Source organism: Pristiophorus japonicus, chromosome 19 (assembly GCF_044704955.1).
Source record: "Pristiophorus japonicus isolate sPriJap1 chromosome 19, sPriJap1.hap1, whole genome shotgun sequence".
Lineage (NCBI taxonomy): Eukaryota > Metazoa > Chordata > Chondrichthyes > Pristiophoridae > Pristiophorus > Pristiophorus japonicus.
This window is the reverse complement of record NC_091995.1, coordinates 52,004,706-52,017,689: the sequence shown is the minus strand read 5'-3', so window position 1 is coordinate 52,017,689 and position 12,984 is coordinate 52,004,706. Positions and strand designations below refer to the sequence as shown.

At 41.9% G+C, this 12,984-nt stretch overlaps 1 pseudogene; it reads right to left on the bottom strand.

The window, feature by feature from the left end:
• The window catches only part of LOC139230222 (zinc-binding protein A33-like), an 853,736-nt pseudogene that overhangs the window by 480,154 nt on the left and 360,598 nt on the right, over nt 1-12,984 (bottom strand).

The following is a 12,984-nucleotide window of genomic DNA, read 5'->3' as shown; positions in this document are numbered from 1 at the left end:
ACAACAAACATCTTGAATCTCATATACTATTACATCAGATATCAGGAGCAGTAGATCCACCGCAGCCATTGTCACCAGGTAACGGGTCATGCACTTGGAGAGGGTGTAACCTCTGCAGGATAGAATCACAATAATCCCCAAATTAGCTGCAAAGAGGTGCAATTAAAATGACTAACACTCCTTATCTTCAGATGATGATCAGTGGACAGGTATTTTGATGCAAATTCCTGCAGCATTTAACTTGTCTCTCCAAAGCCTCTGTGGCCTAATTTTAACCTAACTGACAGGGCCAGAATCCCACAGAATTGCTGGAACACTAGTTTTACACCACACCCAATATTACTCTCCAGTGGGATCATCATGTCCTGTTTCAACTATTTAAAACAAATAGGGCTGAAAGTTCCAGCCTTGCCGGGTCGGTGTGAAGTGCGCACGGACCCGCCGATGCCTCACAAAAGCCGGATCTTGGGCACAATGGGCATGCACCAAGAACCATCTTTTCCATTCTGTCAAGATTTCTCCAGACAGATCCTCCACATCCCTGGGAGAAGGACATCCGCGTGGGAGAAATTAGCCTATTTGCGCAACTCATGCCCAGCAAATGCCCTTCAAACTTTTATGCCTGTAAAAGCAGGCACAAATCTTAGTTTTATCAGCATAAGACTTGTAAAACATAGAAAAATTAAATCAAAACACTCATGTTTGCATGAAAAACCATTAAGATAAATTCATTTTTAACCAGATTAAAACATATTAAAAAAATTCGAAAAAATATTTTTTCTCTCTAAAACATTGAATTACATTTAATTTCAATTTATTTTAAAAATGGAAGGTGTTTTATTGCTTTATTATGCTGTGTTTCGGAGTTTTAGGCGATTATTCTCATTGATGTAATGGTGAATTATACAAACGGAGTTGCCATTTTTATCAATGAGAATACTGCATAGGGATTGGTGGTCCAGGCCCACGTGACTCCAGCACGTCCATCCATATCTGAAAGATACCTCCACGTGTGCTGCACAGTGAATCTCGGCCTAGGACAACCAGGTACTTTCGGAAATGGTTCGGTAGCCTCCAACTGCAATTTCCCCCCCCCCCCCCCCTACATATTTCAAACTGCCTTTAAACCCAGAACTGATAAATTAGTTCCAATTTATAATTTGCACAGTCAGGGTTTGATGTGTGATGCAGTATTTTTCTTGCGTTCAGTTTTCTAGAATAACAATAATTAAAAAACGATCTGCCAAAACGTTGACTAAAGTCTATAATTGATTTACATCATTATTGTCATGTCTTACTAAAGCCGAAGAAAACAGAAGCAGCAGAGATTTTATCTCCAGCGATACTTTACTGGGTAGAATTTCGAGGTTAGAGGTTCTTCCAATCAGCGGGCAGTAACTTGGGCCAATTAGACCATCTTTCCCGGCTGATCTGGACAACTTAACCCAAAGGATAGTGCCGACTTTTCAATATATTAACCAACCAGAAACAAGCTGTGATGCGAACATTTGGCTCCAGTTGAAAATTAGACGTCTATCTAAAAAGAGACAAAATCCACACTAAACTGTTTTAATTTAAAACATCAGAACAAATTATGCTGTCCATCTGGTTATTACATGTGGAACATGTTGGAAACTTTGAGTTTTCTCATTGTTACTTATTTGCTGGTGATGATTAATGTTTGCACATCAACCACATCAAAGCAAGCAGATAATTTTATTACACCATCAGCAGAAGCAGTGATACAATGAAATACTGCTAAAGATAAAGATTACCTGAATATAAGCGTCATATTCTGAACACCAATTTTGTCAAGAATAGGATTGTATATGTTTTCTATCTGTGTGAATAGTACTGGTTATCATATTTTTTTGAGCGAAATGATGCTGACTGTCAGTGATATGAACACACAGATATTATTGCTTACAAAATGAGGTCCAATTTGGACCAGAGAGAAACCCCGTGTGATAAAAGGATTATATCATTGGCAACAGTTAAAGGCTTTTGAACAAACAGATTAAGCTTGCTCTCACTTATCACGGAGCAGGACATTTCACATTCAATCAAAAAATAATTGGAGAATATTTGGTAATGTTGTGAAATATATATATTTTACAATAAACGTATGGACTCCTGAAGCTGTGATCATTCAATTATAGGTTCATAGATTGCATTTGATGCAATAAATGTGTGCAGTAGATGTACATTAGCATCATATACAAGTAAAGTGCATCGTCATTTTTCCTTTTTAAATTATATTCTACATGATAAGGTAGCTCCGTGGTTCACGTGAGACCGAAGACTGTTCACAGATCCACACAGAAAGTGATATAGTCAGTTGTATACAGCTGAGCAGTGCCGTGGATATGCTGAGATGTTGGATTTCAGCATCAACATGCGTTGGGTGGAGGGGAAGGAGACAGGGTCTGGATTGACATATACTGAATGTTAGAATGATAAATTTGGATAAACATCTCAGTAGGGTTTGGAAGAGCTATGGGAGTTTATGGATGACTTAATCGAAGGAGTTGGAGGGTATAAGGGAGACCTCACGCCGCCTGTGCAGCAGAAATTTGGAACGGGATCCGGTTACACTCCTCGGGTCAATGGCAAGTGCCCCTGACTCAAACCGAGTTATTTTAGAATTACGACATATTCCGCGAATGACCGTAATATTTTCGGATATTTTACCATTGGTCAAGGATGAATTTTGGTGTGATTTATATTAAATTGATGATGGACATTCAGATTGTTCCCCAAAGAGATTACGATTCTCACAGCACCAGATGATAGGATTGAGGGGGTGTTGGGCGGGTGGTGGGAAGAGCTGCCAGTTTTGTATATGAAAGTTAGATTGTCCAAATTGTGCGACTTGAAAGCTATTTTCATAAACTTTCCAAACGTCCTGTACAAACCAGTTCTGGAAAGTTGCATAACCAGTTGAAACTGATGTCGCTGATCCCAGTCCGGGCAGTGATTTCAGCAACTACAACTCGTCTCAGCTCCATTAGATTATTTTGGGGAATCTTCTCTGCTTTTCTCTGTGAATTGATTTTAGCGCCTCATCATAAAGTGTGCATGTTGAAAAATTTGGTGTGAGTCTGTAACAAAATGTGTGTTTTCTTTTTAATTTGCATGGTTTGATATAGGAAGGAAAATTAAAGTTAAAATGCAGGCACAGCAAGCAATTAATAAAGTAAGTGGTATGTTGGCCTTTATTACAAGAGGATTTGAGTACAAGAGTAAATATGTCTTACTGCAATTATATAGGGCCCGGTGAGACCGCACCTGGAGTTTCATTGATCGCATTGAAAGGCGGAGTAGGCTCGAGGGACCGAAACGCCTACTCCTGCATTTAATTCTTGTGTTCTTATGTTAAATATGGCTTATATATAGATTGACCAAACTGTCATTCTGAGAATTCCATTCTGGCCATGCCAGCGATGGTATTAACTCTGCAGACCTGTCAGGCTGTGCAAAAGAAACATCAAATCTGATGGGGTTTCTTTGCTTTTTTGTGCATTTGTTTTGAAATTAATTAACAGGAAAATTATGTTTTTCTATTCTTTCTACCAAAGTGATTAACCTCACAGTTCCCTACATTATGCTCCATCTGCCACCGTAATTCCCACTCACTTAGTCTATCCCTTTGCAGACATGTTGTGTGCTCCTCACAGCTTACTGCCCCACCTAGCTTTGTATCATCAGCAAATGTGGATACATTACATTCCGTACCTTCATTTTAGTCATTAATATAAATTGTAAATATTTGAGTCCCGAGCACGTATTCTTGCGGCACCCCACTAGTTACAGCCTACCAACCTGAAAAAGGCCCGTTTATTCCCATGCTGTTTTCTGTCCTCTCACCAATCTATTATCCATGTTAAACATTACCTCCAATCCCATGATCCCTCAACTTGTGTAATTATATGGCACTTTATCGAGTTCCTTTTGGAAATCCAAATAGAATATATCTACTGGTTTCCCTTTCTCTACTAGTTACTTCCTCAAAATGCTCTAATAAATTTGTCGAACACGATTTTCCTTTCAGAAAACCATGTTGACTCTGCCAATCATGTTATAATTTTCTCAGTGCCCTGATGCCATTTCCTTAACAATGGAATCCAGCATTTTCCCGACGACTGATGTCAGACTAACTAGCCTATTTTCACTCTCCCTCCTTTCTTGAATAGCGGAGTTACATTTGCCATCATCCAATCTGCTGGGACCATTACAGATTGTAGGGAAGTTTGAAAGATCAATACCAATGCATCCACTATCTCTGCAACCACGCTTTTAGAACCTTAGGATGTAGACTGTCAGGTGCTGGGATTTTGTCGGGTTTTAATCCCATTAGTTTATCTATTACCTTTTCTCTACTAATGTTAATTACGTTAAATTCCTCACCCTCACCCTTGATTCCCCAGCATTTTAGGTATGTTTTTTGTGTCTTATACTGTGAAGACAGATATAAAATATTTGTTCAACGTTTCTGCCATTTCCTTATTCCCCATAAAGATTAGTGGGAAAGCGAGTTGTGTAGAGGACACAGCGAAGCTGTAAAGAGATTTGGATAGGTTAAGCGAATGGGCTAAGGTTTGGCAGATGGAATACAATGTCGGAAAGTGTGAGGTCATCCACCTTGTGAAAAAAAACAGTAAAAGGGAATATTATTTGAATGGGGTGCAGAGGGACCTGGGGGTCCTTGTGCATGAATCCCCAAAAGTTAGTTTGCAGGTGCAGCAGGTAATCAGGAAGGCGAATGGAATGTTGGCCTTCATTGCGAGAGGGATGGAGTAAAAGCAGGGGATCCTGTTGCAACTGTATAGGGTATTGGTAAGGCCGCAGCTGGAGTACTGCATGCAGTTTTGGTCACCTTACTTAAGGAAGGATATACCGGCTTTGGAGGGGGTACAGAGACGATTCACTAGGCTGATTCCGGAGATGAGGGGGTTAACTTATGATGATAGATTGAGTAGACTGGGTCTTTACTCGTTGGAGTTCAGAGGGATTAGGCGTGATCTTATAGAAACATTTAAAATCATGAAAGGGATAGACAAGATAGAGGCAGAGAGGTTGTTTCCACTGGTAAGGAAGACTCGAACTAGGGGGGCACAGCCTCAAAATATGGGGGAGCCAATTTAAAACCGAGTTGAGAAGGAATTTCTTCTCCCAGAGGGTTGTGAATCTGTGGAATTCTCTGCCCAAGGAAGCAGTTGAGGCTAGCTCATTGAATTTATTCAAGTCACAGATAGATAGATTTTTAACCAATAAGGGAATTAATGGTTACGGGGAGAGGGCGGGTAAGTGGAGCTGAGTCCACGGCCAGATCAGCCATGATCTTATTGAATGGCGGAGCAGGCTCGAGGGGCTAGATGGCCTACTCCTGTTCCTAAGTCTTATGTTCTTATGTAATTTCTCATGTCTCAGCCTCTAAAGGACCAATGTTTAGTTTTGCTACTTTCTGCCTTTTTACGTATTTATACAAGCTCCTGCAATTTGTTTTTTATATTCTTGCTAGTTTTCTTTCAGAGTCCAATTTTTCCCTTTGTATCAATTGTTTGGTCATCCTTTGCTGGTTTCTGAAACTCTCCAAATCTCAGGTTTACTACTATTCTTCGCAACATTATCAGCATATTATTTCAATCTAATGCTACCTTTAACTTGTTTAGTTAGCCATGGATGGATTACTTTTCTTCTGGAGTTTTTGTTTCTCAATAGAATATATTTTTGTTGACAATTATGAAATATTTCTTTAAATGCTAGCCACTGCTGCCATACGTTTTAATCTATTTTTCCAATCTACCTTAGCGAACTCGCCATTCATACATATTGGCCTTGAAATCCCAGCCTCCCTGAGTCCGTATGGAGTGCACACGGACCCAAGAGGGCATTGCAAAAGCTGTTTTTCAGTGTACAATGTGCATGCACTGAAAACTGGCTTTTGCGATCTGTCAAGTTTGTGGCTTGACAGATCCTCCACCTCTCAGGGTGAAGGACATTCCCACAGAAGAGGTTTGGCTATTTGCCCATCTCTTGCCCTGTGACTGTCCTCAAAACACTTGTGCCTGGTAAAAGCAGGTGCATAGCCTTTCAGCAGTGTACAAGTTTTAAAACATACAAAAACATATAAAACTAAAATTTAAAAACCACATTTTAATGTTAAAAACCCTGCCCAATAAGGAAAGTTTATTTTAAACCATAATTAAAACTTTTTTAAAAATTCAGCAAATATTCATTTTTACAAAAACATTTCTATCAACTTTAATTTCTATAATGTATTTATGTGAGGTGTTTGGGGGGTGTTTCTCTTCATAGTAATAGGAGTTTCAGAATTACGAAACTCCTCTTACTATGAATGAGAAAATACTTTACCGTGATTGGGTGTACCGGCCCTCGTAACTGCAACGGACTTCCAGATGTGCACGTGCTCTGTTGTGCAAGAAGAGGAGGCTTCAGAATCAGGATCTCTGGTGCACACAGCAGGAAAAGGTTTGTATCTATCTTTTTCGCCATTTTCTGGTGAGCGCCCGCGGGAAGCAGAGGACCGGGATTGAATTGGCTTTATTTAAGTTTAAGACACTAGTTGCGGATTTAGGCAAGTTACTTTTAAACGCAACGTGAAATTCTATCGTATTATGATCACTCTGCCCCAGAAGGTCCTTTGCTATGAGATTGCTAATTAACACTGTCTCATTTTACAATACAAGATCTAAAACAGCCTGTTCCCTACTGGGTTCCATGAAGTATTGCCCTCGGAATCTGTCCCGAGTGCACTGCATGAACTCATCCTCCAGACGACCTTTGCCAATTTGATTTGTCCACTCTATATGAAGATTAAAGCCTCCCACGATTATTGCATTACCTTTGTTACAAGCTCCTACTATTTCCTGTTTAATATTCTGTCCAATGGTAGAGCTACTTTTAGCAGGCCTATATATTACTCCCACCAGTGTTTTTTGCCCCTTGTTATACCTTATCTCCACCCATGCAGATTCAACTTCCCGATCTTCCGACCGAGATCCTTTCTCTCGACTGTCCCTTTGTCATCCTTTGTTATTATGGCTAAACCTTCTCCTTTAACATTTTGCCTGTCTTTTCGAAGCGTCAAGTACCCTGGAACATCGAGGTCAAAACCTTGGACATCTTGCAATTAAGTCTTTGTAATGGCTTTGAGATGAAACCCATTTATGTATACTTGTACTACTCATGAAAGATAGTGCAGGGATCCCCTGTGGTCATCCTCCTGCAAAACAGATACACCGCTTTGAGTACTGTTGGGGGGGTGACTCATCAGGGGAGGGCAGCAGCAGCTAAGTTCATGGCACCGTGGCTGGCTCTGCTGCACAGGAGGGCAGGAAAAAGATTGGGAGCGCGATAGTGATAGGGGATTCGATGGTGAGGGGAATAGATAGGCGTTTCTGCGGCCGCAACCGAGACTCCAGGATGGTATGTTGCCTCCCTGGTGCAAGGGTCAAGGATGTCTCGGAGCGGGTGCAGGACATTCTGAAATGGGAGGGAGAACAGCCAGTTGTCGTGGTGCACATTGGTACCAACGACATAGGTAAAAAAAGGGATGAGGTCCTACGAAAAGAATTTAAGGAGCTAGGAGCTAAATTAAAAAGTAGGACCTCAAAAGTAGAAATCTCAGGATTGCTACCAGTGCCACGTGCTAGTCAGAGTAGGAATCGCAGGATAGAGCAGATGAATACGTGGCTTGAGCAGTGGTGCAGCAGGGAGGGATTCAAATTCCTGGGGCAATGGAACCAGTTCTGGGGGAGGTGGGACCAGTACAAACCGGACGGTCTGCACCTGGGCAGGACCGGAACCAATGTCCTAGGGGGAGTGTTTACTAGTGCTGTTGGGGAGGAGTTAAACTAATATGGCAGGGGGATGGGAACCTATGCAGGGAGACAGAGGGAGACAAAAAGGAGGCAAAAGCAAAAGACAGAAAGGAGATGAAGAAAAGTGGAGGGCAGAGAAACCCAAGGCAAAGAACAAAAAGCGCCATTGTACAGCAAAATTCTAAAAGGACAAAGGGTGTTAAAAAAACAAGCCTGAAAGCTTTGTGTCTTAATGCAAGGAGTATCCGCAATAAGGTGGATGAATTAACCTTGCAAATAGATGTTAACAAATATGATGTGATTGGGATTACGGAGACATGGCTCCAGGATGATCAGGGCTGGGAACTCAACATCCAGGGGCATTCAACATTCAGGAAGGATAGGATAAAAGGAAAAGGTGGTGGGGTAGCATTGCTGGTTAAAGAGGAGATTAATGCAATAGTTTGGAAAGACATTAGCTTGGATGATGTGGAATCTATATGGGTAGAGCTGCAGAACACTAAAGGGCAAAAAACGTTAGTGGGAGTTGTGTACAGACCTCCAAACAGTAGTAGTGATGTTGGGGAGGGCATCAAACAGGAAATTAGGAGTGCATGCAATAAAGGTGCAGCAGTAAAAATGGGTGACTTTAATATGCACATAGATTGGGCTAGCCAAACTGGAAGCAATACGGTGGAGGAGGATTTCCTGGAGTGCATAAGGGATGGTTTTCTAGACCAATATGTCGAGGATCCAACTAGGGGGGAGGCCATTTTAGACTGGGTGTTGTGTAATGAGAGAGGATTAATTAGCAATCTCATTGTGCGAGGCCCCTTGGAGAAGAGTGACCATAATATGGTGGAATTCTGCATTAGGATGGAGAATGAAACAGTTAATTCAGAAACCATGGTCCAGAACTTGAAGAAGGGTAACTTTGAAGTTATGAGGCGTGAATTGGCTGAGATAGATTGGCGAATGATACTTAAGGGGTTGACTGTGGATGGGCAATGGCAGACATTTAGAGACCGCATGGATGAATTACAACAATTGTACATTCCTGTCTGGCGTAAAAATAAAAAAGGGAAGGTGGCTCAACGGTGGTTATCCAGGGAAATCAGGGATAGTATTAAATCCAAGGAAGTGGCATACCAATTGGCCAGAAATAGCAGCGAACCTGGGGACTGGGAGAAATTTAGAACTCAGCAGAGGAGGACAAAGGGTTTGATTAGGGCAGGGAAAATGGAGTACGAGAAGAAGCTTGCAGGGAACATTAAGGCGGATTGCAAAAGTTTCGATAGGTATGTAAAGAGAAAAAGGTTAGGAAAGACAAACGTAGGTCCCCTGCAGTCAGAATCAGGGGAAGTCATAACGGGGAACAAAGAAATGGCGGACCAATTGAACAAGTACTTTGGTTCGGTATTCACGAAGGAGGACACGAACAACCTTCCGGTTATAAAAGGGGTCGGGGGGTCTAGTAAGGAGGAGGAACTGAGGGAAATCCTTATTAGCCGGGAAATTGTGTTGGGGAAATTGATGGGATTGAAGGCCGATGAATCCCCAGGGCCTGATGGACTGCATCCCAGAGTATTTAAGGAGGTGGCCTTGGAAATAGCGGATGCATTGACAGTCATTTTCCAACATTCCATTGACTCTGGATCAGTTCCTATCGAGTGGAGGGTAGCCAATGTAACCCCACTTTTTAAAAAAGGAGGGAGAGAGAAAGCAGGGAATTATAGACCGGTCAGCCTGACCTCAGTAGTGGGTAAAATGATGGAATCAATTATTAAGGATGTCATAGCATTTGGAAAATGGTGACATGATAGGTCCAAGTCAGCATGGATTTGTGAAAGGGAAATCATGCTTGACAAATCTTCTGGAATTTTTTGAGGATGTTTCCAGTAAAGTGGACAAAGGAGAACCAGTTGATGTGGTATATTTGGACTTTCAGAAGACTTTCGACAAGGTCCCACACAGGAGATTAATGTGCAAAGTTAGAGCACATGGGATTGGGGGTAGTGTGCTGACGTGGATTGAGAACTGGTTGTCAGACAGGAAGCAAAGAGTAGGAGTAAATGGGTACTTTTCGGAATGGCAGGCAGTGACTAGTGGGGTACGGCAGGGTTCTGTGCTGGGGCCCCAGCTGTTTACATTGTACATTAATGATTTAGACGAGGGGATTAAACTTAGTATCTCCAAATTTGCGGATGACACTAAGTTGGGTGGCAGTGTGAGCTGCGAGGAGGATGCTTTGAGGTTGCAGAGTGACTTGGATAGGTTAGGTGAGTGGGCAAATGCGTGGCAGATGAAGTATAATGTGGATAAATGTGAGGTTATCCACTTTGGTGGTAAAAACAGAGAGACAGACTATTATCTGAATGGTGACAGATTAGGAAAAGGGGAGGTGCAACGAGACCTGGGTGTCACGGTACATCAGTCACTGAAGGTTGGCATGCAGGTGCAGCAGGCGGTTAAGAAAGCAAATAGCATGTTGGCCTTCATAGCGAGGGGATTTGAGTACAGGGGCAGGGAGGTGTTGCTACAGTTGTACAGGGCCTTGGTGAGGCCACACCTGGAGTATTGTGTACAGTTTTGGTCTCCTAACTTGAGGAAGGACATTCTTGCTATTGAGGGAGTGCAGCAAAGATTCACCAGACTGATTCCCGGGATGGTGGGACTGACCTATCAAGAAAGACTGGATCAACTGGGCTTGTATTCACTGGAGTTCAGAAGAGTGAGAGGGGACCTCATAGAAACGTTTAAAATTTTGACGGGTTTGGACAGGTTGGATGCAGGAAGAATGTTCCCAATGTTGGGGAAGTCCAGAACCAGGGGTCACAGTCTAAGGATAAGGGGTAAGCCATTTAGGACCGAGATGAGGAGAAACTTCTTCACCCAGAGAGTGGTGAACCTGTGGAATTCTCTACCACAGAAAGTAGTTGAGGCCAATTCACTAAATATATTCAAAAGGGAGTTAGATGAAGTCCTTACTACTCTGGGGACCAAGGGGTATGGCGAGAAAGCAGGAAGTGGGTACTGAAGTTTCATGTTCAGCCATGAACTGATTGAATGGCGGTGCAGGCTAGAAGGGCTGAATGGCCTGCTCCTGCACCTATTTTCTATGTTTCTGTGTTTCTAATTCATGTATCTTGTTACGAATCCTTAGCGCATTCAAATAATGAGCCTTTAATTAAATATTTCTACCATCATTCCCTGCTTTGACTTTCTTCTCTGTTGCATTGCTAGCATTAAACTCTCTGTACCTCCCTGTCACATTCTTTGTATTTTTACCCAAATCGCGACACTGCTCTATTGCATTGACCTTTCTCTTTAGATATCTGTATTTCCCCTCACCTAACCCGCTTCCCGGGTCAGCTGAGGCTGCTTCTTCACTGCACCTTGGTCCACATACCTTCGTGACTCGCAGTCACACCCTCCTGTCCCTAATCATTGATTAACTGTAAAGTACTATTGAACCTCAAATGTGTGACTGCCTCCTGGAGCAAAGTGTCCAGGTAACTTTTCACCTCCTGGAAGCATTGCTTTCTCTAAAGCTCGTACTCCAGCTCCACAATGACAAGCAAAATTATACACAGTGCTCGAAGTCTGGTCGAATCAACGTTCTGTACACGTTCAGCATACTTGCTCTATTTTCAATTCTATCCCCTAGATATAACCGCTTGGTTTGCTTTTGGTTTGCTTTCGTTATGGCCTAGTTAACCTGTGTTGCAACTCTTCGTGATTTGTGTATTTATACTCCCTAAGCCCTTTGCTCCTCTACCCCGTTAGATTCGTATTTTACAAGTAATATGTAACCTCCTAATTCTTATAACTAAATGTGATAGCTCACACATATGTGTTGCAATTAATTTGCCAATTCTGCAAATTAATTAATGTCTTCTTCAAAAAAGGAGGCAGACAAAAAGCAGGAAACTATAGACCAGTTCGCCTAACCTCTGTGGTTGGGAAAATGTTGGAGTACATTATTAAAGGAACAATAGCAGGACATTTGGTAAAAGCTAAATTTGGTCAGGCAGAGTCAGCATGGGTTTATGAAGGGGAAGTCATATTTGACAAATTTGCTGGAATTCTTTGAGAATGTAACGAACAGGGTGGATAAACGGGAACCAGTGGATGTGGCGTATTTGGACTTCCAGAAGGCAATTGACAAGGTGCCAAATAAAAGGTTACTGAACAAGATAAAAGTTCATGGGGTTGGGGGTAATATATTAGCATGGATAGAAGATTGGCTAACTAACAGAAAACAGAGAGTAGGAATAAATGGTTCATTCTCTGGTTGTCAATCAGTAACAAGTGGGGTGCCGCAGGGATCAGTGCTGGGACCCCAACTATTTACAGTCTATATTAACGATTTGGTAGAAGGGACTGAGTGTAACGTAGCCAAGTTTGCTGATGATACAAAGATATAAGGAAAAGCAATGTGTGAGGAGGACATAAAAAATCTGCAAAAAGACATGGACTGTCTAAGTTGTTGTTGATAATGTTGAAAAGTGTGAGGTCATGCACTTTGGCAAAAAAAAATCAAAGAGTAAGTTATTATTTAAATGGAGAAAGATTGTAAAGTGCTGCAGTACAGCAGGACCTGGAGGAGCTTGTGCATGAAACACAGAAGTATAGTATGCAGGTATAGCAAGTGATCAGGAAGGCCAATGGAATCTTAGCCTTTATTGCAAAGGGAAAGGAGTATAAAAGCAGGGAAGTCCTGCTGCAGCTGTACAGGGTATTGGTGAGGCCACACCTGGAATACTGCGTGCAGTTTTGGTTTACATATTTACAAAAGGATATACTTGCTGTGGAGGCAGTTCAGAGAAGTTCACTAGGTTGATTCTGGAGATGAGGGGGTTGACCTATGAGGAAAGGTTAAGTAGGTTGGGCCTTTACTCATTGGAATTCAGAAGAATGAGAGGTGATCTTATCGAAACGTATAAGTTTATGAGGGGCTTGACAAGGTGGATGCAGAGAGGATTTTTCCACTGAAAGGGGAGACTAGAACTAGACAGCATGATCTTAAAATAATGGGCCACCTATTTCAAACTGAGATGAGGAGAAATTTCTTCTCTCAGAGGGTTGTAAATCTATGGAATTCGCTGCCTCAGAGAGCTGTGGAAGTTGGGACATTGAATAAATTTAGGTCAGAAATAAA